The sequence below is a fragment of the Marmota marmota genome, unplaced genomic scaffold (genome assembly GCF_001458135.2).
Source record: "Marmota marmota marmota unplaced genomic scaffold, marMar, whole genome shotgun sequence".
Lineage (NCBI taxonomy): Eukaryota > Metazoa > Chordata > Mammalia > Rodentia > Sciuridae > Marmota > Marmota marmota.
Window position 1 is genome coordinate 21,012,992 of NW_026000093.1, and position 24,350 is coordinate 21,037,341.

Consider the following 24,350-nt stretch of genomic DNA (forward strand, 5'->3'; position numbering starts at 1 on the left):
TACCATGCAGATGTATCAATCCTTAACTTTCTTTTGGCCACATTCCCTGGTCCTTCACTACTAGGTCCTGGCTCTCTGTGGGTGTGGACTCGCCCCAATTCCTGAGCCAGTCCTTCCAGAGAAGGAGATATCAAGGTTCTCCAGTGAGAGGACACAGGACTGGCTCAGCTGATTATAGCATGTCTCCTCTTCCCTCCATTTTTTCATGGCCCAAAGATCCAGAATAATAAATGTACACTGGGACATATCTTCTGTCTTTTGGCCAGTTCACCTCTGAGCTAGGGATTTTTCCTCAGGTTCTGCTCACTTTCACATCTGCCAATACAGAGTCAGGACTTAAGCCATCACCTTCCTCATCTAATTCTGGTGGACATTTTGCTGACAGGCTGGCCTGGACTTTTCTCATATATCACATGATATCCATGGAGTCCCCCTGGAGGTGAACAGGGCTTGCACCTCTTAAATGGCCTACATTATGAAGGTCCTTGCATGCCTCAGATTAAAGGCTGCATGAACTTCATCAGTACCAAATCTCAAAATCCATGGTACTGATATTATGAACATACGTAGTCCTGCACATTTTCATTTTTTTTTTGTCTTTGGTATGGTGGCAGTCAGTGTGGAGGAGCAAGTCTGTAGCCTTTGCTTTGCATTCTCACCATCTACAGATGTACCATTCTCCTACCAGAAACATCCTTCAGCAGCAGCAGTGATTCTTAAATTGGAATGCTGTATGTGAAAAGACCCCTCCCCAGGGTATCTGCCAGAATTTGCAGTGGGAGCATGCACACAGATCAAAGGCTTTCCTTGCATGAGAATCTGATACATTCCTAAGGGGTATCCCCACTCTCCTACCTTCTGCAGTTCTAAAACAACACACTATAAGCCAATTTCATTAAGTGGGGGACTATCTGAATCCTCTCAACAGCTAGTACTGTCCTTATTTTAGAGTAGGTTCTAACTAAACATTTGGCATGTGACTGACAGACTCTCCACCATCACTAATCCCAGGAATAAGTGAAGTTGAAGGTGGGTGGAAAGAGGAACCATTTTCCCACTATTTGCTTTGCTGGCCCTTCAGAGTACAGGGAGAAGACTGGAACAGGGAAGAGGTGAGCAGAGTCAAGGAACCTGAAGGCTAAGGATTCTTGGGGGAGAACCGGTCTTAAATAACAAATCATTTTGTTTTGACATATTAAGTTTCAACTTATCTCATCTCTCAGGGCCCCAACTTCCATTCTTCCACTATTACAACTTGTCATTTCATTCCTTTCAAAAAATGAATCTGGACTAGGAGTAAAGCTTGGGGTAGAATGCAAGGCACTAGCTAGGTTCAATCCCCAGTTCTGCCAACAACAAAGAAAAAAAGGAAGGAGGCTAAAGAATGGCCTTAAATTAGGTAATTGCTGGGGGAGAGTGAGAGATAAAGCATCAGCTGCTTATCAAAAGGCAACACTACTGCCATTGGCCCCTAAAAAACCTCAGGGTTGTCCTATGATATTCTGATATCACAATAGTTGTGATTTATTGCTTTCTATGGTGTCTATACTAATGCTACATTTTAGGGTAATAATGTTTGTGATAATCCCCTATTATTGAATCTTTAGAAGATAAATCACAAGACTTGGTGAGGTATTTATATTTTAAGGATCTGATTATGATTCTTAGGACCTAAATTCATCTATTAATATTTTATGTGGAATTTGTAAAACTTAACAGTAAAATAACTCCATCAGACAGATTCCTAAACAATGATAAGTCCTTATGTCTGAGCATTCTAAATATTCTAGCAACATGCTCAAGCAAAGAATTTCATACTTGTATCAGAAGATATATTGAATCAGGACCAATTGGCATTGTATTTCATTATTAGGAATACACAGATCAGGTATAATTTGGGATAAGGACCTAAAAGTTAAATTAGGAGATGATCTACATCTGATAAAACATGTGTTTAGGGGTACTACTGGAAAATCTGGATAAAAATAATTCCCTGAAAATTATTTATAATAAATTACAAATATGCTTTTTCTCTTTTTCAAAGAACGTATCTTTAAATCTTTAAAAGAAAAACAACAACAACAAACAGCATATAAAACACATAACAGAATGAGCAACCTATCTGAGTAAATGAGGAGGTCCAAGAGTGCTTTGGGTGGGTGCTGAGTACGCAGCCCGTAGAAGTGGAGTATACAACCCTTGCTGGCTGACAGCTCACATACTTCAGTCAGGAAGCCAAAACAATTATGAGCAAACCAGATGACAACAGTAATGGGCTAAGCTGCAACAAACAATTTTAATTTCACAAGCACAGAAAAATGGCTGGAAATATTTCATGTGCGTTAAAACTGAGCTGGAGTCCACGGGATATGCAAGTAGATGGCAACAAGGAAATGGGTGGAAACGGATGTGTGCCACTGGGTCACTAGGAGATCTCAGCCTAGCCTTGGAAATCAATATTTAGGAATACTGACAAAAATTTCATCTAATCTGGAGCTCTAGTAACCTGACTAAAAATGAAACTATAGGGCTGAGGCTGTAGCTCAGTGGCAGAACACTTGCCTAGATGTGTGAGGCACTGGGTTGGATCCTTAGCACCACATATAAATAAACAAATCAAAGCATTCTGTCCATCTACAGTTACACACACACACATACACAAGAAACTACAAATATTTTCACAAGATCAATTTGAAATTATATTAGTGGAACATGGAACATGTGACTTGAAAGAAAACTCCAACTGAGTCTGTAGATTAATAGCAAGAGGATTCTTAAAAAATATTGCAATTTTTACATATATGCAATTTATGTACATTAAAAGAATGAGGAATTTTCATATGTGAACAAAATAAATATGAGCCAAGGGGTAAGAACTTGGGGCATTTCACTCCTGTTCTCAGAAGAATGTTCAGAATATGAATATTTTCTAACCCATTTGTTATCTATTTTTCAATTCTGTACTGAATTTGTGCTTTGATCATTTCTCAATATTAAACATAAATCAATAGTACGAAGAGATAGAAAACACCCAGAAATATGGCTTTACCAAATTAACTGGAATCTAAATTAAACTGGCACCGAATTGATGCTATTTGGGTACTTTTCATGAAATAATTGCCACTTCTCTTCAATGTTCGGTTAAACCTTGAAATTAAATAGGAGGAGGGGGAAGGTTAGGAGAAGGAAGAAGAGAAGGACTCCTTTGAGAATACACTATTATGTTAACGGGACATATACTGGTATCTTGACAGAGCACTTCAGTAACGAGTATGCTATTTTTATGTTCCAGATAAAAATATGCTTAAATCCTTAGATATATTTATACTTCTGTAAGTACAGCATTACTATACTGAAACACACTATTTAATATTTTAAAATTAGGCAGTTTTCTCAGCGGTCACAAACTATATTTAGTTTTCTATATTTTGCATCCATTAACCATAAAAATATATTCTGTTACAAAAATATCCTTCAGTAAACTCAACAGTAGAAAGCTAGTCCCAGAGTTTCATATGATCACAACCTTATGAAATTCTCATTATTACAGATGGAACTCTTGAATTGGAGAAAGAGATGCTAAAATTCAATTTTTCAGAGCCTAAGAAAAGATTTCTCCTCTATGCTTTGACTTCATCATGTCTTCCATTATTCTTTTTAGATAAAGAATATGACCTAAGAAAATAATAATGAAAATGATTCTATCCTTTTCTTTATTCCTATTAATTTCTAAAAATCAGAACATAGCGCTTTTTTTTTTTTTTTTTTTTGAGAGCAGCACACTTTACAAATGCAAAACCCTGAGTGGAGAGACTGTCCAAGGATGCCTGTCTAATCTTTCTCTAACTAGCCTTTCCTCTTGGGTGGCTGCTTCGAGAGCAATCCCTCCTGGTCCCCTTCTCCATTTGCCTGCACTCCAGAAATCCAATACCAATTAATTAAATTTCCAGTTTCAAAGCAAAGAACAAAACCCCATCTCTTTAGGGACTGTGTTAAGATGAATCATACCACAAACTAGGGGGAAAATCATTAATATAATATTCCATATTTTTATAAATAATTATTATTCATGTTTTCTCCCAGAAAAAAAGGAGAGGTAAATAGGGAAGCATTTGATCTCTATAAATATAAGTGATTTAAAAATACAAGGAAATACTCTTTAGAAGAAGCTTGATTAAAATGCTTTTTATCACTGGTATACATAGGTATAAATTTCAAAGTAAAATTCCAGTTTTTTGGTGAGAACAGCAATAAATCAAAAATTGATCCTAATGAAAAATTACTTTATCTGTAAAAAAGTACATTAGATACTTGTAAATCATAAAGTAGTGTTTTGTTTTTTTTAAAGACCTTTATACATTCTTCTAACACTGACTTTCATTTATCACAGAGTTTATTAGGCAACTGCACTGAGAACACAATCTCAGAGTCTTTCCTCAAAACACTAGGAAAACGGAGTCCCATCCCTTCACAGGGATGGCAGTCCTGGCTCAAGGGACAGCCACATGATTTTTCTAACTCTAGCAGAGCAGTGCCAACCACCACTGATTACTTGGAAACCTACATGTGGTTTCATGCCTGCCCATTACAGGGGAAGGGTGATACTGCCATTATGGCAGAAGCTAATATTCTTTCTTTCTTTCCTTCCTCTTTCTGGATCATCTGAAAAGGCTGCAGAAAAGTTGTGGACATTGGCCTTTTAAAAAAAGTCAGAATTCAAACAAATAGCAATCACTGTAAAAATGCATTAAAGAGAATCCACAAGCGATTTACACATACATTAAAACCTCTTTGCACTGCCCATGTTTAGATATCTCTGACATGAAAGCCAATTAAAAGTTTAAGTTATTTTTATGTTTGGTCAAGCATGAAGATAGTTGCTTTTGCTGAGGCTGTGTCACTTAAAGCATTAGAATCTTTGACTAAAATGAACCTGATACTTTGTTGAGGTTTTATAATTAATTCCACTGCTTCAAAATTGGGTAAAATCACTCACCCAGAAATCTATCAATTTTTCAGAGGACTGATGTCAAACACAAGTCTAATCACCTCCACAACAAATTTTAAGACTCTACTGGGAATACATCAACAATTTCCATCTATTTTTTGCATTTAGAAACTGGATGGCTTCCGGTGAAGTGACTGTCAAACCCCAGCAGCAGTGAGACCCATGCAGAGCAAAGAAGTCACTGAAACAATGACAGGCAGTTTCTGGCCAAGCAATAGATTAAATATTACAGGAAAAGTTATGTAGCATCTCAAAGGTTCTAGAAGGTAAAACGAGAGAATTATGCATCTGCACCCAACTAAAATTAGAAAAGCTGCCATATGGCTCTGTGAAGCCAGCAGCACATTCTTATTCATTAGGAAGCATTCTGCTAACATAAAAACACAAGGCCCTTCCTGTGCTCTCCAAATGTGTTTATCTTTTCAACATTAATGCACTATATATCATCGAGCTGCTGAAATCTCCTGCCGTGCATATTAAAAACGCGCAGCTGCACTTTCTTTAGTAGTGGGAGGAACCTAAGCCCCAAGTTGCCTCCCTCTCTTTCTGACATTGAGTTCCTTGTTAACGACCATGATTTCCCTTCAGCAACAAGAAACAGCAAAATCAACCAATCTCAAGGCCATCTCCCAGCAGAACGCTCTCAAGCTCTGCTTCAGAGAAAGCAACAGACGTAGTTTCGTTTTCACCAATGGCAAGACATGACTACTTAAAGAGAAGCAACACTCATGTCACAAGTTTGAAATTTGCTGGTCTGCATTTAAAATTAACTTACTACCTTATCAAGAGAGGATGGCCACTAGGAAAGACTCTGGGTGTAAACGGCTGGAAAATGCCTTTGTTCTTTGTAACTCTAATTCATTCTGCTGTCACACATATTTATTTTGTTTAACACTCCACATTTTACCTATCAGTATTGAATTTATTGATAGGTAAAATGAACAGTGGATAACCTTTCATTGTAAACCATGTGAGTATAGAACAATCTGTCCAAAGTCTCCCTTTTAGATAATTTAAGTTTTTACACTTCACAGTTAAAGTCCTGTAGAGGCTCAAAGACAGACCACATAAAGAAAACAAGAAAGATTTAAAAAGCAGGCATACAGTAAACCACTCAGATAGGAAGAGAACCTTTGGAAACACTGCCTCAGAAGTACTACAAGTTAGCTGGGTATGGTGGCACATGCCTGTTATCCCAGCAGCTCAGGAGGCTGAGACAGGAGGATCATGGTTGAAAGCCAACCTCAGTAACTTAGTGAGGTTCTATGCAACTCAGCAAGACCCTGTCTCTAAATCAAATATTTAAAAGGGGCTGGGGATGTGACTCAGTGGTTAAGCACCCTTGGATTCAATCCCTGGAACCCCAAACAAACAAACAAACAAACCCCCAAAACACAAAAACAGAAGCGCTGTAAGTTAATGAACTGAAAGGCAATAAGTGCATCTTTTAAGTTTGTTCTGGCTGCACTCACTCATTTGATGTGACCATGGTACATTTCTGTATCTTCTACCTCCATGGACTACTGAAAGGTGAGGTACAAATACAATGAGAACTGCTTATTTAGCATAAATTCTAACTCCTTGGGCTTAGCTAAGGTTTTAGAAGCTATCTAGATTAGGAAATGAAGGAATCATTTTTTTTTTTTGAAGACTGAACAATGAGAATAAAACTAGATAGAAGGAAAAAATAAAAACAAAAACCAGTGGGTGTAAAGAAATTAAAAATGAGATTAAGTTATGACTCCACGCTAATTCAGAAGATTTGGGGCAGCCTCACAAAAGACAAAATTATATAAATGTTTAATTTCTTTCAAATATACTTGGTAAATCAAAAGCAAGGTCAACAAAATTACACTGAAGAGCACTAACGAACGTCTCTGATAAACAGATTAAATATGAGAGTTATATATAAAAAAGTTGTTTTTAAAATCCTCAAAGAGACTTTGGTTTGAGAAGTATGAATATTTCATCTCCCAAATCCTGTTTATTGGCATAACCAGCCTCATGTCCCAATATTCCTAGAGTACACCTGGCAATATTAATGCCTGGCTGCCCTCTGTCCCTCTCTTTGAAGACTGGTTCTGCTCCAGAAGGTTCATTTCAATTAAGGAATACCCCTTACTCTGTTTTCCTGATGCTCTCTGCCTATCCCCATTCTAACACTCTACTTAATCAGGGTTCCCTTTCACTGCATTGTTGGCTCCTAGGCTATGTGCCTGGCACATAGTAGGTGCTCAAAATTTTTTTATAGTCAGAGTTGAAATACATTCAACGTAGCCAAGATCCAAAGATCACCAATGTCTTTACAGAAGTTAACTGTTTGAAGCGCTTTACTGCACAGGTAACAAAGGGGAGAAGAGACTTAATTTAAGACTCTGCTTTTTGGAATCAAATATTAGATAAAGATAGGATGAGGAAAATGGTCAGGATACATGGGATAAGGGCATCAGGATCATTCCCATGGTGGTTAGGCCACTGGGAGGAGCCTTTAGGAAAGTCATTTAATGTTCTTTCTACACCTGAGAGATGAAGGAAAAGGGGAAAAAAACACACACATACTTAAAACAAACCAATTTATTAATCCAGATTCTCATTTAGGAAGTTATAACCTGCTTCAGATGAAAAAGTAGTTTGGGCATCAAGGGAGTTTTTATCAGACCGGGGATTTTCCCAGTTACTCACATCTCTTTCAAAAATAAATAAACCTACTGGGGGGGGGAGTTCTATAAATTGTCACATTTGCCTGGGGATCTTGTACAAAGAAGAGCTTTATCAGGTTTCGTGTCCCTCCCACACGGTGTGCTGGGAGAAGCCTTGGCCTCTAAGGATAAGGTTACCCCTGAGCCAGGAGAGCCATCTAGAAAGTGTGATTAGCTAGAGGGAGGGCTGAAATCCCTTGGAGATGCTGGCAAATTCAACTTTGGATACCCAATTATGGAAATAAGCTGAATGCCATAAAGATATTGAATAACAGTGCAGGGAAGAAGGGCAGAGGGAGGGAGGAAGGATGGGCTGGTGACTATACTTGTGTGATCCTTTCTCTCCATCCCTGCCACAAGCCTTCACTTTCATCACAGGGCTTCACTCTCAGGCCTCAGCTTCACTGTTCATGGTTAATGTGGCTATGGAAGGAGGGGGGGCGGGGGCGGGGGCGCCCCAGGCATCAAAACCATCCTAGTACCTGACCTTCATCTCTCCCCTGGGGTCATCCTTCCATGCCCAGGAGTCTCTGTGCTCCCCACTCTTTTTCACTGATGTGCACCTTGCTCTCTGATTAATTTTTATGTTCTACTTCTCAGACCTGCTTATTCTCTATGCATGTTTTTCTCCCATCTGGGTTATGTCTTCCTTTCCGTTTCTCTACAGACATAGGACCTGATGCTATTCTAAGGGGATCGCTACAAGGAGTTGTGTATCCCTCTCCCTGCCCCACTGTGATTCTAACAATACCACAGGGAGGTTAAAACTCTCGGCTTCATTTTGCTTACTACCATCTATTCCCAGTCCTCTCATTCAGGCCTCTGCTTGAGCAATCATGGGAGGATCTTTTTTTTTTAAAAAGCAGGTGTTCCCAATTTAAAGTACCTAATGCAAAAATCTGATAATAGAACACAGAAACATCCAATTTAGAGACCTAAAACAAATTATGCTAAATCATATCTGAGTAGAGAAAGCCAAGCATTGATACAATAAGAGACCTCTACATAAGTATGTGTAATATAGTGGTTCTGGCCAGCCAAGGAAGGTGGGGGAACACTGGGGCTCAGAAGTGGGCACACTCTTTAGGGATCAAGCAACCAGAATTCACCTGAACAAAGGCAGTGACTAGCAGGTGAGTGAAGAGTATCTACCAAGACAAAAGCTCTCTGCAGACAGGACTAGAGAAGACCAGGGTCCAAGGTATCTACTCTCTGGGTGATGAGGCGCATGGTGGGTAGGGGTCCCATTTCTCAAAAAAATTTTACAATCCCACACCACCCAAGTCTCTTATAGTCAACAATGTCTAGTACCTAAGAATTTGGTTCAGTCTAGATCAAATCTGCAAGTTTACAACCAAGGCAAAACTGGATAATTTTTAGACAAATATTTAGTGAGGAAAAGAAGTGGTCATACAAATTAGGTCTTGTCTCAAATATCTGAGATCCTTTTCCAGAAAAGAGCTGACACCATCAGGTAGCATCTTAGATGACCTATGCCAAATTTGAGTAAACCTGTTGCAATAAAGGATCTGCTTTGTTTTGAAGGCCAAATATATGCCATGAAAGAGTTTTCAAAAACAAAATTTGCTTACACAACAGAGAGACATCTGATTTGTATTTATAGATTTTTCAATACACATACCCAAACTTAGTCCAATTGTACAAAAGGATTGCTGAATTTAGAGTAGGAGATCAGGTCAAATGGCAAGAAAAAAAGAAAGACTGGGAAGTATTACAAAAATAATCCCCGGATAGGTCTTCCTAATTTGCTAAAATATGATGTTTCTTTATGGTTACCAGTGTACTCTAAATTCAGTGGACATTCTAGAAAAAGAGTTTCTGTCAAATCTCCATTCAATAGTTACTTCATTTCATAATGACAATAGGAGTAGATCTTTATAGTCACCTTTTAAATTCCTTGCGGTATGATCTCTCTCCAATGTAAATAGTAATGGCTGTGAATCATCAACTAAACTTCCACAACTATTTAAAGCAGTATGCAATTAAAAATAAAGCAAGGGTCAGCTTTACTCAGAACTGACATGCCTCGACCAGGCAGCAGGAAAGGCAGTGAGGGCCTTGGAAACTGCTGGCACCTGCATGTTTCAAAACCCAGCAAGAGTGAAGAGGAGAGATGGACATGATGTGCACACAGAAGTCAAAGTGAAATTAACAAAAGCCAAGATTTTCCAAGTTTCCTGAACATGGTAACCTATCTTTTCCGTGAGCATATCCTCTTCTTTCCTTATACATGTAGTTCTCCAGCAAGTTTTGCAAATTAAGGGGAAAAATATTGTGATACCCTCAGTAACTTAGTAATTCCTGGGATTTTTATATTGGTTATGTGTTCTCAAATACAAGGACTATACAAGTAATCAAATACATTTGCAAGAAATCAGAACAATTATCTTATTTAAAGCCTGAAAATTTGTTCTATAATAATATTTATAGTCATGAGAGATAGACATACAAATAATGAACACTCTGGCTATCCAATGGATAAGACAAAAAGAAAAATTCTCAGAAGGTGAATTATGACTATCCATATAGATCATGGAACATACCACAGTTCAGTAGCTAATAATATATACAAAACCCCCTATTTCATAGTAATTAAGTTATCCCTTATCAAATTAACTGGTTTACATAAGCTTAAAATTAGTATTGTTTTTACATATACTTGCGATAAGAGATGTTTCCAACACTCTAAGCATTCAAATACTAAAATAAAATCATCACAAAATGTGTTTTTCTAACTTTCAATCTTAATCATCTATTTAAGTTTCCAAATGCTAGGTGATTTAGTATAATACTATCATCAAGACTTCAGAAAAGCTCTACCCAATGGCATTTTGAAACAAGTTTAGCTTTAATGCAGATGGACGTTTGGAGTCTAAGAAACCTGTTTTTGGAAATCCTGCCTGCCAGGTGATGATGGCTTACAGGTAAGGCAGATAAAGTGGCTGCAGATGACTGATAGGACAGCTGGACAGGCCCAGTTTTCAGAAGACTACAAGAGCAGTAGGCAGCCTTTCTTTACTCTTACTAGATGGGGATGCTCTCCTGGTATTTCTTGTAATTCACCTGCCCCTCAAAGGGGCTAAAGGCTGTCTTAGATTTGCTTTTTCAAAATGTACTGTTTGTTGTGGTTTACTGCATCAGTGGACAGTGGGTTTCCCAGAGACTAGAATGGTGGCAGTTGCCAAGGAAAATATTTGGCTGCATATAGGGTTTCCTGAGAGCAAGTTAGTACATGACCTCAATCTTTCCCAAGCTTATCATAATGCCGTAAGGCTGTGCTGATTCAGCAAAGCAATCCATAATCGCTTGCAAAATGCCCCTGCCTCACAGGGATGTTATGAGGCTTAATAAAATAATGCATGTGGAACACTTTGAGCTCTATAGAAGACAGGCGCTGAGTAATAACACTGTTCTGCATTCATAATTACAAGCAGTCTTACAAAGACAAGAATCTAAAGTGATCGGCTCACAAATTACAAATAAACTACAAATAAAGTACTTCAGATAACAATACAAATAACTGTATGATAGAGAAAAATCTGAAATTCTTCAGGTTTAAAAATGGAGAGGACAGACTTCATAAGGCTAAGTCAAAATGAAAAGAAATAGACAAATTTCCACAACAGGAAAGAATATTACATGCCTTTGTGATAAAACAAATTGAATCAGAACCTTGTAAGAAAATATAGTTCATTACAATTATTTTTGAGACATTGCTATTAATGCATTAAATTTAGTAACATTTCTATGGTTTTCCTACCAATAAATTTAAAATTTAAGCCAAAGTCAAACAATAATGGATTTCTTTGCTTTAGTTATTAAGGATAACACTGAAAACATAAATTTAAACTAACACTGAGATAAAACATGTATATTTTTTCAAATATAATTTTTTAAAAAAAACATTATAATAATGCTGCTTTTTGGCCAACAGTATTTGTCTCATGGATGGAAATGCCTGACCCTTCTCCCTCCAGACAAGCCCAGCCAGGGGAACATGATGCATTAAAGTGCACTTCAACTGGAGTGTGTCCAATTGAGCAGGCCAGTCTGAGGTAGCAACACTGGCTTCTCAGGTGCCACCATCTTTACTGACTCGTGTCTTCTGGCTCAGCAGATGTCATTTCTGTTGGAGAATCTCAAAATTCCAGAGGGTCCATCCAAATAATTTACCATCTACACAGATATCCCTAAAATGTACCATCTGACTTGAACTGGATCTTCTTGTGAGATGGGTCAGTGGAGAAAACAACTAAGACTCCCTTAAGGGCTCACCAGACCAAACATACAGATGGGGCAAGGAATTTTACTTTCTAATTTCTAACTGCATCAGAGATCTTGATCTCCTCAAAATAAGATTTTACAGGATACTGCAAAGTACCTAAGAAGTTCCTCAGAGGAATATGGAAGAGAAGCAACATAGGGAAATAGCCACCTCCTTATAAGAATTTTCTTTTCAAAATAGTAGTTTTTTTTTTTTTTTTTTTAAGAAATCATGATATTGGGTAGTTGGAAACAAAGACAAAAAGGGCAAGCTTTGCCCTCTTTGGGGTTTAACGCAGGTACACTGTTTAAGGTCAAGCCAAGAGCTAAGATGGGGTTAGTGGAATGTCTTTTTGAAGTGTGAGAGACTTACTTAAGAATTGAAAATCTGAAATTTATTGGCATTAGTTTTAGCACGAATTTAAGTATTTTATTTATTTAGCTGAAACACCCAGCTTGTGTAGAGGGTTAAGTTTAGGAAACAGCGTTGATCTGGTTGCTGAATGAATAGAGACTCTAATTATCTAAGATTTTCACTAAGAATGCTTTCATCAGAGAATGAACATGGCAAGGGCTGATTACTTAACCCAAAATAAACTTCCATCAACACACCAGGAACAATGCATACACCTCAGGATGCTAACGGGGCCTAATTAGTTCTCTGAAGTGTAGCAGCTCAAAAGAATTTTGGAAAATAAAAATGTAAAAGCTAATGATCTTTTATATTGCCCTCTCAGGATAAACCAAGTTGCAAGGAAATTAGACTTAAAAGTCTCAAAAACTTAGGCTAAGAACAACTTCTACAGAAATAAAAATAATTTGCTAATTTTTCAAAGTTAAACCCAGTTAAGTGGCGGACTTAAAAGAGAAAAACATGCCATCATTGAACTACAAAGGTGTCTACACTAGTTTAGTTACAGGATCCATCCTTTCTAAGAAAAGCTTGAGTCACTAACTCAGGAACGGAACATTTAAAAACCCATTGGTGACAGATCTTTTCTCACATTTATCCTAATATGGAAATTGGGAGTTCAATTTAAGATCTTGATCTCCTCAAAATAAGATTTTACAGGATACGTGCAAAGTACCTAAGAAGTTCCTCAGAGGAATATGAAGAGAAGCAACATAGGGAAATAGCCACCTCCTTATAAAAAGGAAAGTCGAAAGACAGTTGGGAGAAGATGAACAATCAAAGTGACAATGTTATGAAAGAGAAAAATGGGTTAGGAAATCTAAACGTTAGAATTATTTTTGGGAAAGATTCTTTGATATGAGAACTAAAAGAGGTAAGTCTACTGAGTTTGCCTCTAAAAGAGAAACTGGTAGATAAATGACTGTGGCACAAGAATATCTGATATCATGGGTCTTTACGAATGCTGACATTGAACTCATTCTACTTTCAAGTTCATGATGTTCAATTTCAAGTCCTTACAACCCCATGGGTCATTTCAGGAAAACAAAAAATTTTTAATGGAAATTTTTTTAAACAAAAATAATTTTACTGTATCTTTTAGGCAAAGGGTGAATGGACAGAGAATATATTCTTGCAATTCTGATTAACTACTATGCTGAGTAGATTACCAGAGATAAAATTGCTCTGACTTTGAAACCACTAGGTAGAGATTTGAAACTCAAAGGTCCACGTGGTCAGTCAGGTAATGCATATTCACTTTGAGACAACACGTGCCAGTTCAAGAGACAGAGCAGGTTCCTGCCCACTCCTCAAACTGCATGGATGCCTCATCCACATTTCCTAGCATTCCTTTTAGAACATCCTGTGGCAAAGGAGCTCCTCAAAGATCAGCCCAAGGTTTCCTCTAAGAAGACATAAGCCTTACTTTAATTCTTAAAGTAATCTAAGACCCACAATGTACCAGGTGTTCTTCCTGTCTTTCAACAGAACCTAAGGAAAGAGAGAAAAGTAGAGAGACAAAGGGGATGGGAGAGATAAACTCAAGTGGGATAAATCTTTACAGAAGTGAAAGGAAACCACAAACATTTTCTGTGAGATTAAGAGAGATAAACTGAGGGGTTTCTAAAGACCAAAGATGATGTGGAGAGTAGATGGAGACTGAAATCAAGCTTCCCTTATATTTCAAAGAACATCTGAAAAACAATTTATTGAATTTTTAAGACTTCCTGAACATTAATGACTTTTCCTTTATTATTGTACTTGTTATATTTTGCTTTACTTGTTATTAGCAGTAACAATTCTTCAACAATCTTGAAAAAGTTGTCGGGAGGATGGCTTGCTTTGGGAGGTGCCATAAAAAAAAAAAAACAAAAAAAAAAAACCTGAATTTTGTGCTGCAGTGGACCAGAGAAGAAAAATCCCATCAGAAATAAAGGCATGGTTAGTGGAAGCAGGTGACCTATTATGAAGACAGGTGACCTTTGTCCAGAGTCTCTGAAGATTTGCTCTGTCAGCACGAGCCCACAGGAGCGCCTGGCTTCCAGACTGCCCACACCCCCATGTTTGGATATCCCCACCCCCCCACACCAGCCCTTCTGAAACATTGCTCCTGTTCTAAGAGTCTTGACTGGTGCTGCATGGCAAGCAGAGGCTTGAATAGGGAACAGGTCAGGATGGTCTACTAGAGAAACCATGCTCCAGGTCCCTCTAGACATATCTAAGCCAGGACATAGCTCTCCAGGAATTATATGGATGTGTAGATGGACTGGCCTCAGTAACCTTCTACTCTGTAATAAACATCAGGTGGCTGGGTCCTGTCTTTTAGGGCAAGAAGGCTATTTTGAATATCAATAAAAATAGAGCCCCAGAGGATAGTATCTATTACTTGAAATGACACAGAATAAATTTAGTAATGCTTCTAAAAGAATGTATATCTTATTTTTAATATCATCTCTCTATATTTGAAAGATAGCTGTATACACCCCATATATTAAGAATCACTCTAGTTAGAAGCATTGTTAGTAATGATAGGCTTGTAGAACTGCTTCAGGAATCCAATCACAAAAAACTGCATTTTTTTAAAAATGGAAAATACCATACCCTCTGTTCCAAACAATTAACAGGTTGAAGACTCTCCATATTTGTTTCTTAAGAAAGAATGACAATGTGGGAAGGAAACTGACTCGCAAATTCAATCATACCAGTGAGACAAAAATAGTAATTTTTTTGACTATTGACAATTTCAGCACTCAAACAATATTGCAAATAAAATGTACTGTTTTTCCTCCAAATCTGACACGAAGGATCTATAAATCAAAATGCCCTTATGTTAAAAGAAAAAACACTTTAAGAAGGTGAACTTAATTTAGGGACAGAAGAATAATCATGTAAATTATGAAAGATTTTGCTTTTCTCCCCCCTTTCCTTTTCCAACCCCATCAGATATAATAAAATAAACACAACACTTGGAATCTTATAAAATGGTGGTATATGCACATGACTCCTAATGGAGAAAGACTTAAGGAATCACCACTGTATCAAGCAGCATTCCAGGCCTAAGGAAGGAGAGGAAACAGACTCCCCCAAATGATCCAGGAATTCTGTTGTCTGCCATCACACATTAACTGGGAGGAAAAAGCCATCATGGTGATGAATGTACAGAAAGGGGCAATACACCAGTACTGGCATTATTTATTTCATTTTTATTCCACAAGATGTCCAGCAGGACTCTAACTGTGGTATAGATGATCAAAGTTCTAATACTGGAAGAATAGAATCCAAGTCCACTAGAACTGAAACCTCTCTTTCCTGGGCAAACAAGTAACTTTTCTGCGTGAGCATACTGAATTTGGGCTTTCTTTTGTACAAAATTACAAAAAGGAGATACATAGGCAAAAGTACCTTTCAAATAGGCATGGATATCCATAAGTTTAAGTTTAAATATTTGAAATCTCACAAATTCATTTTTTAGGTGGAACAGACCCTATATGATCTTGGGTACAGCTAGGTACTCTTGGCTCTCAGATCCATTCCTTTACTTTTGGTCAAAATGCAATGAATACTGCAGTGGTCACAGTGATTGTCAGCAAAGTCTGTTATATCTCCAATATATTTCCTGAAATGGGAGAACATACCTTCTTGTCAAGGACAGAGCTGTTGTGTATATAGAGGTTACACTGCACAAATAAGATGGATAGATAAAATGATGAGACAATAGAACATTCACTGTGACAGAAAAATTCTTCATCTGTACATAACAGGGTACAAAATGAATGTTCTAAAACAAACTTGGTATCCAATTTTCTGGCTAAATATCAAGAAGTCTTTTTTGGATTTTTTTTTTTTTTTTTTAAGTGACAGGAAAAGCTCCCTTGAAAGTGTACCTCTCACCTCCTAAAATTGGAGTCTGCAAGAAATATTCCCCAATTCCCTCATAACAACTTCTTTCAAATGGCCAGCAAAACCATGGGTAAATAGCTGAGTGGCATGTTTATTTTATCATTCCTCTCCACTGGGAGACAGTGAAGCTAGGCAAAGATTGGAACCTGAATTCTAGTTCTATTCCTTGGTGGTCTAGATAAGTTTAGCGTCTAGACCTAAACTATAGGTCCCTCTCTGGTAATATGGAGATAACTCAACTTACCCTCAGATGTGTTGCATGAATGAAACAGCAGTGCCAGGTACAAAGCAAGCACTCTGTACATGGCTCTTCTTGTCACTGTGGCTCTTAATGGAGTGTGGGTTACAGATCGGCTGGTATGCAAACTTCTGATAGAGTATAAAGAGGGATCTACATGTTTGGTAGGGTCCAGAGCTTATACAATTAGAGGGAGGGGTCTCTCTTTAATAAAACAAAAATAAATATAAAAGTGAATATTTATAGAATGAGAAAAGAAACAACAGTGAAACATTAAGGAAGCATTAAGGAAGATTCAAATTTCTTCTGGACTTTCCTTAAATAGTTATCTGAAATGCTTGTAAAGAAGTACTTCTTGGGACTGGGGTTGTGGCTCAGTGGTAGAGTGTCTGCCTATCACACATGAGGCACTAGGTTCGATCCTCAGAAACAAATAAAAATAAATAAAATAAAGGTATTAAAAAAAAAAAAAAGAAGTGCTTCCTGATTGAAATGTGGCTTCCCTATCTAGAACACTGTACAGTCCTCAGCATTAGAGGCCCACTCAAGTAAGCAGTCCTGAAATTAAAGCTTCCTTGTTAGCCAAGGTGATTCTGCTTCTGAAAGTGTACAATGTAAATTCTATACTTCCTTCCTTTATTTTTTAAATATCATTTATTGGGCTCTTAGCTTATAAGCTCATTTATATATTCTATACATCTTTGCTACCACATTGTTGGATCAAAGGTCCTGATATTCCCATGTGCTGTAACTATAAATGGTCATATAAAATCACTGTTTTATCTGAACTAACCTGGTGGCTCTAGACATCCACTTTCCATCTCATCCTGCTACATAGCACGTGTAGCTTTTTAAGAGTTCTCTTTACCACATTTGCAAACACGCTGTGGTCATATCCTGCTGTGTTTCACACACCACACTACAGCCACCTATGAAATGAGTTGCCAAGCAGGACCAGCATTATAGAGGACACCATGGTACCTCTAATTTTATGTTCCTTTTAAGACCCCAGAAAAACGTGAATACCCTGAATACAAGAACACAGTATTTAAAATAAGTGAGAAACTCTTCTCACTGATCAACAAGCACCATAGCATCTGGAGGGGAGAGGATAACCTTTCCTTTTTACTCTTCCCTTTGATAGATACTCCTCAGAAATCAAAGGTGCCTGGTTAGAACTGCTTAGGTGTGTAGACTGCACAGGAACCTGGATGAGAGGCAGTTATACAGTGGAAGTCAGCCTTTGCCTGAAGTCACAGTAAGATTGAAGATTCTTTTTATTTTTTATTTTTTAGTTGTAGTTGGACACAATACCTTTATTTTATTTATTTTTATGTGATACTGATGATCGAACTCAGTGCCTCGCACATGCTAGGCGAGTGCTTTACTGAGTCACAACCCCAGGCCCATGAAGATTCTTAATAAAACCACATGTAACCCAAAATCACCATCAAAATTTCTTCTCTTAATGTGTTAAAACTATCCCTAATGACATAGCAGTAACTACTATAAACCTTGACTTTGAGTGTGCTGCTTTTGTAATTTCTCTGTGGAACACACAGAAATATTCTGTCATAATAAACACAGGCAAAGTTAAAGATGTGACCATCATTCTCAGAGGCAGATGATGGGACACAGAAGACCACAGCTTTGGAATGACCCATTGATTAAGCTTGAATTCTACTTTGTCACCTAACAGTTTGAAGGCCTCAACCTTACTATTATTTCTTTTCTTTTCTTTTTTTGTTGATAGACCTTTATTTTATTTATTTATATGCAGTGCTGAGAATCGAACCCAGTGCCTCACACATGCCAGGCAAGTGCACTACGACTGAGCCACAGCACTATTGTTTCTATCGATCAGTTTCCTTATCAACAAAACATAGGGAATAACACCAATCCTGAAGGAGTCTTGCAATCAGAGGTAATCGATGGACTGAGTAAGAAGGTATTATTACACTTATGAGGTACTTAGAATAGTAATTTCATAGAAGATGAACAGTGGTGATGGCTGCACAATGTGAATGTACTTAATGTCACTGAACTATGTACTTAAAAACTGTATGTTATGTATATTTACCACAATAAAAGGGTCAAATTAAAATCAATTCTCAGGTTAAAGTTAATTGGTATCCAGAGTCTTTAATCAATAATTATTATAATGAAGACTACAATTCTTGTAATTCAGTGAACTACCTCCTGCCATCTTAGAAACCCATAACATCCTTAAAAAACCTGTAACAAAATACAATGTAAGATCTGATATACTGACAAGAGCAATCCTGAAGTACAATCTGGAGCAACAATTATAACCTCAAAGTCTAAAACTGCAGAAGGTCAATTTTTAGTAGTTTGTGCACTCACAACAAAGCACAGGCTGTTAAGAATCTCCAATTTCTACCAACAAAGCTGAGGTGAAGAACACTACTATTGTTTTCCTAGAGTTAATACCTTAAGAATAACGGCTTGGGGAAAAGAGAGCATAAAAAATGGACTCCTATATTTATTACCAGTGATGACAAGTGAACATTTTCTAAGCAGAAGTAAACTAACATATTTCAGAGGGAAGAACAGTCATAAGAAGAAGAAAGAACTGTGGAGTGACATAGCCTTAGTTCACCCATTCCAAAACTGGAGAGACACAGACAACCAATGGTCTGTGAAGGCCATCCGTAACACTTATCTCTTCCTTGAAACCTGCATAAGGAAAGTATAATGTAAAAAGCTCAGGGAAAGAAATATTTTTAGGGGAACATAAGAAACAGCTGAAACGAGGCAAAATGTCTAGAAAGGAGACCTCAATGTCATTGTGGTTTTCTCTCATTTTCCTACTGACATCAGATTTACCACCTTCCTGAACCTCAGAATCTCTTCGCCACAGTCTTGGCTGATGATCATGTTTAGTGCCCTAAACTATTCAGCATATATAGAAGGCATTCTGTGATTCAAACTGGTAGCAGATCCTTACTGTTTTCAAAATGTCTTCTTGGAAAATATTTCAACATCACTAACCATCAGGGAATTGCAAATGAAAACCACAACGAGATTATAACCTCCGACCCATCAGTATGGCCATCATCCAAAAAAAAAAAAAAGGGAAATGACAAGTGCTGGCAAATATATACATATGAAGAAGCAGGAATTCTTGCACACTGCTGGTGAAAATGTAAAATGATGCAACCACTATGAGCAGTAATTTAATGGACATTCCTTAAAGAATTAAAAATGGAATTACCATATGACCAAATAATCCCACTTCTGAGTATATATATCCAAAATAATTGAAAACAGGATCTTGAAGAGACATTTGCACCTCCATGGGTACTGAAACATTATTACAATAGATATGAAAACAACACAAATGTCCAACAAAAATAAATGGATAAAGAAAATGTGGTATATGCTTATACTAGAATATTATCCAGCCTTAGAAAAGAAGGAAATTCTGTCATATGCTAAAAACATAGATGAACCTTGAGGACTTTATCTAAGTGAAATAAGCCGATCACTAAAAGACAAACAATGTGTGATTCCACATAGGTAAGATATCTAAAGTAGTCAGACGCCTCTGAGTAGGACATAAAGTAGAATGATGGCTACCAGGATCTGAAGGTGGTAGGGGGTGAACAGACTTGCTGTTCAACATGTCTAGAGATTCAGTCATATAAGGTGAAAAAGTTCTAGAGATCTGTGTACAGCAACATGCACAGTTAATAGTAGAATCAGGTATTCCTAAAGACTGTAAAGAGAGTAAATTTATGTTTTGTGGGTTCTTATACACACATCACCCAATTCACACAACTGGAAAAATAAAGCCTTCTTGGGAGGACCAATTAAAGCAGTTGCACATACAATAATGTAAAAGCCATCTCAGCCTGAAAATTATCTCAAGTCTTAAGGTCCACAAAAATAGTCATCTTTCCCTCTCTTTTGTTCTACCAGTACAACAGATAGGAAAACAGAATTGTTGTTACTAATTTGTTTAAAAAAAGCAAATAAAAACCAAAATACCAATGAGAAAATTTTCTTTAAACCTAAACCAACCAGTGAAAGATTTATACAATGCAAACTACAGAACCCTAAATAGAGAAGTAGAATAAGATCTTAGAAGATGGAAAAATATACCCTGTTCATGGATAGGCAGAACTAACATCATCAAAATGGCGATATTACCAAAAGTTCTCTATAGGTTTAATGCAATGCCAATCAAAATCCCAATGGCATTTCTTGTAGAAATAGAGAAAGCAATCATGAAATTCATATGGAAAAATAAAAGACCCAGAATAGCAAAAACAATGCTAAGCAGGAAGTGTGAATCAGGCGGTATAGCGATACCAGACTTCAAACTATACTACAGAGCAATAGTAACAAAAACAGCATGGTACTGGTACCAAAACAGGCGGGTGGACCAATGGTACAGAATAGAGGACACAGAAACCAATCCACAAAACTACAACTATCTTATATTTGATAAAGGGGCTAAAAGCATGCAATGGAGGAAGGATAGCATCTTCAACAAATGGTGCTGGGAAAACTGGAAATCCATATGCAACAAAATGAAACTGAATCCCTTTCTCTCGCCATGCACAAAAGTTAATTCAAAATGGATCAAGGAGCTTGATATCAAATCAGAGACACGCCGTCTGATAGAAGAAAAAGTTGGCTACGATCTACATACTGTGGGGTCGGGCTCCAAATTCCTCAATAGGACACCCATAGCACAAAAGTTAATAACTAGAATCAACAAATGGGACTTACTCAAACTAAAAAGTTTTTTCTCAGCAAAAGAAACAATAAGAGAGGTAAATAGGGAGCCTACACCCTGGGAACAAATCTTTACTCCTCACACTTCAGATAGAGCCCTAATATCCAGAGTATACAAAGAACTCAAAAAATTAGACAATAAGAGAACAAACAACCCAATCAACAAATGGGCCAAGGACCTGAACAGACACTTCTCAGAGGAGGACATACAGTCAATCAACAAGTACATGAAAAAATGCTCACCATCTCTAGCTGTCAGAGAAATGCAAATCAAAACCACCCTAAGATACCATCTCACTCCAGTAAGATTGGCAGCCATTATGAAGTCAAACAACAACAAGTGCTGGCGAGGATGTGGGGAAAAGGGTACACTTGTACATTGCTGGTGGGACTGCAAATTGGTGCAGCCAATTTGGAAAGCAGTATGGAGATTTCTTGGAAAGCTGGGAATGGAGCCACCATTTGACCCAGCTATTCCCCTTCTTGGTCTATTCCCTAAAGACCTAAAAAGAGCATGCTACAGGGACACTGCTACATCGATGTTCATAGCAGCACAATTCACAATAGCTAAACTGTGGAACCAACCCAGATGCCCTTCAATAGATGAATGGATTAAAAAAATGTGGCATTTATACACAATGGAGTGTTACTCTGCACTAAAAAATGACAAAATCATGGAATTTGCAGGGAAATGGATGGCATTAGAGCAGATTATGCTAAGTGAAGATAGCCAATCCCTAAAAAACAAATGCCAAATGTCTTCTTTGATATAATGAGAGCAACTAAGAACAGAGCAGGGAGGAAGAGCAGGAGGAAAATATTAAAATTAAACAGAGACATGAGGTGGGAGGGAAAGGGAGAGAAAAGGGAAATTGCATGGAAATGGAAGAAGACCCTCATTGTTATACAAAATTACATATAACAGGTTGTGAGGGGAATGGGAAAAAAACAAGGAGAGAAATGAATTACAGTAGATGGGGTAGAGAGAGAAGATGGGAGGGGAGGGGAGGGGGGATAGTAGAGGATAGGAAAGGTAGCAGAATACAACAGTTACTAATATGGCATTATGTAAAAATGTGGATGTGTAACCGATGTGATTCTGCAATCTGTATTTGGGGTAAAAATGGGAGTTCATAACCCACTTGAATCTAATGTATGAAATATGATATGTCAAGAGCTTTGTAAGGTTTTGAACAACCAATAAAAAAAATTAAAAAAAGAAGTGCTTTGTGAAAAAGGCAGTATCTGAGAATAAATAGCAGGACTGCTATGATAGAAACAGAAAAAGGAGGCCTCTCAGGGAAGAACAGCTGTGAATAACGACACAACACAAAAAAGCACAAGCATGTATTCACAATGGGAAGGAGTCTTGGGTACTGGCCTTAGGGTGTTCATGCCAGGAAACAGAAAACAAGAACAGAGCAGCAGCTCCAAGTGGTCAGACCTAGGGTTGCAGTAAAGCCCCTGCCATTGGACCTTCTCCTATCCTTCACCCCAGATTCTTTGTCACTGCTCTAAATCCTAACACAGTCAATTTCTCCATATCCTGGGCCTGTTAAAGGTGAGTAGCTGTCAACCAGCTTGGGGAAGAGAGAGTGCTCCAGGCAGAAGACCCTGGGGTAGGAAACTGCAGGTGCAGATGACTGTGCAAGTTATGTGGGAGCAGATGTAAATAAAAGGAGACAGTAGGATGGGAGGCAGTCAAAGAGGGGTTCATCTGCTGTGGTGATGGACTTTATTTTTGACTTTGTCACAGACACTACTGGCACTAAATGAATGTGCAGCAGAATGATCAACCTAACTCCTTCAAGGAGGGGGTTGGTCTTAGGGAGTATCTACAGCAACTCCTATGGAGGAATGGTCCAATATTGCTCCCTTTGGCACACATACAACCATCTCTCATCTCCAGCAAGAGAAGAGGCATGAGTGGTTGGGGTATTAATTCATCCCTGTTTGGTGAGTGCAGAGGAGGGTTAAGCAGCCAGGAAACCTAAGGGCATTCTTCATTAAAACTGGGCTGGGGGTGGGGAGAACAAAGGTGAGGGCTGGTCCAAGGTGGCTCGGTCTACGTATGCTCCACCTGTTCTTATCTCCTTAAGCAATTACAAAAATGAACCAGAGCAGGCTGGGGATATAGCTCAGTTGGTAGAGTGCTTGCCTTGAAGGTGCAAGGCCCTGGGTTCAATCCCCAGCAAAAAGAAAAGAAACAAAAGGTTATATAAAACAACATTTACTATTTGTGTTAGAGATGAATGACATGATTTCTTTTTTGTTGTTGTTATAATACACCCCACCCCCATAATCAGTAGCATTTTAAAAGTTCCAAAGAACTCCCCTTTCTAGTGGATGGTAGTTTAGAGATCATGGTAGAGTGAGTATACCTCAAGCCAGCTCTGCTGTAGATGGTTAGGGGTCTCTTGTTTTCCACATTCAGATGTTGCTTGCCATCCTCTATGCATTCTCCTTTTTGGTTCTGACCTGCTCATTTCAATCTCAAACTCAACCAAAGGCTTCAACACATTTTGCTTTGCAGCTTACCAGTGGATGCCATCCTGCGCTCTTGTGCTTCTCTCAGGCTTCTCTACGCCCTGCTGGAATGCCTTCTCCGACCCTCAATACCCACTTTTATACCTGTTATAATCAATCAATCAATCAATCAATCAATCGATCAATCAATTAATTAATTTTGCAGCCCTGGGGATTAAGTCCAGGGCCTTGTGCATGCGAGGCAAGCACTCTACCAACTGAGCTATATCCCCAGACCCCTGTTAATATTTTAATCTTATAGCAAGGCCCAGTTCAAACTGTCCTTTAGAAGTCTGCACCAGTTCCTCCCCCCAAAAAAACTATTATTTATTAAGAATGTACTTTTAATCCTACTGACATTCAACTTTTTTTTTAAAATTTTTTATTGTTGGTTGTTCAAAACATTACATAGTTCTTGATATGTCATATTTCACACTTTGATTCAAGTGGGTTATGAACTCCCATTTTTACCCCGTATACAGATTGCAGAATCACATCAGTTACACATCCATTGATTTA

At 37.9% G+C, this 24,350-nt stretch overlaps 1 protein-coding gene across 12 annotated transcripts in view; it reads right to left on the reverse strand.

The window, feature by feature from the left end:
• Ncoa2 (nuclear receptor coactivator 2) overlaps positions 1–24,350 on the reverse strand; it is a 176,052-nt gene that overhangs the window by 62,559 nt on the left and 89,143 nt on the right. The window contains exon 1 of one of the 12 annotated variants that reach the window (XM_048783036.1): positions 8,271–8,278. The exons of the other annotated variants lie outside the window; for them this stretch is intronic. The gene's annotated coding sequence lies outside the window, so the exon portion shown is untranslated. Of the gene's footprint in view, positions 1–8,270; positions 8,279–24,350 lie in introns of those variants that run through there. 12 annotated transcript variants of the gene reach the window in all.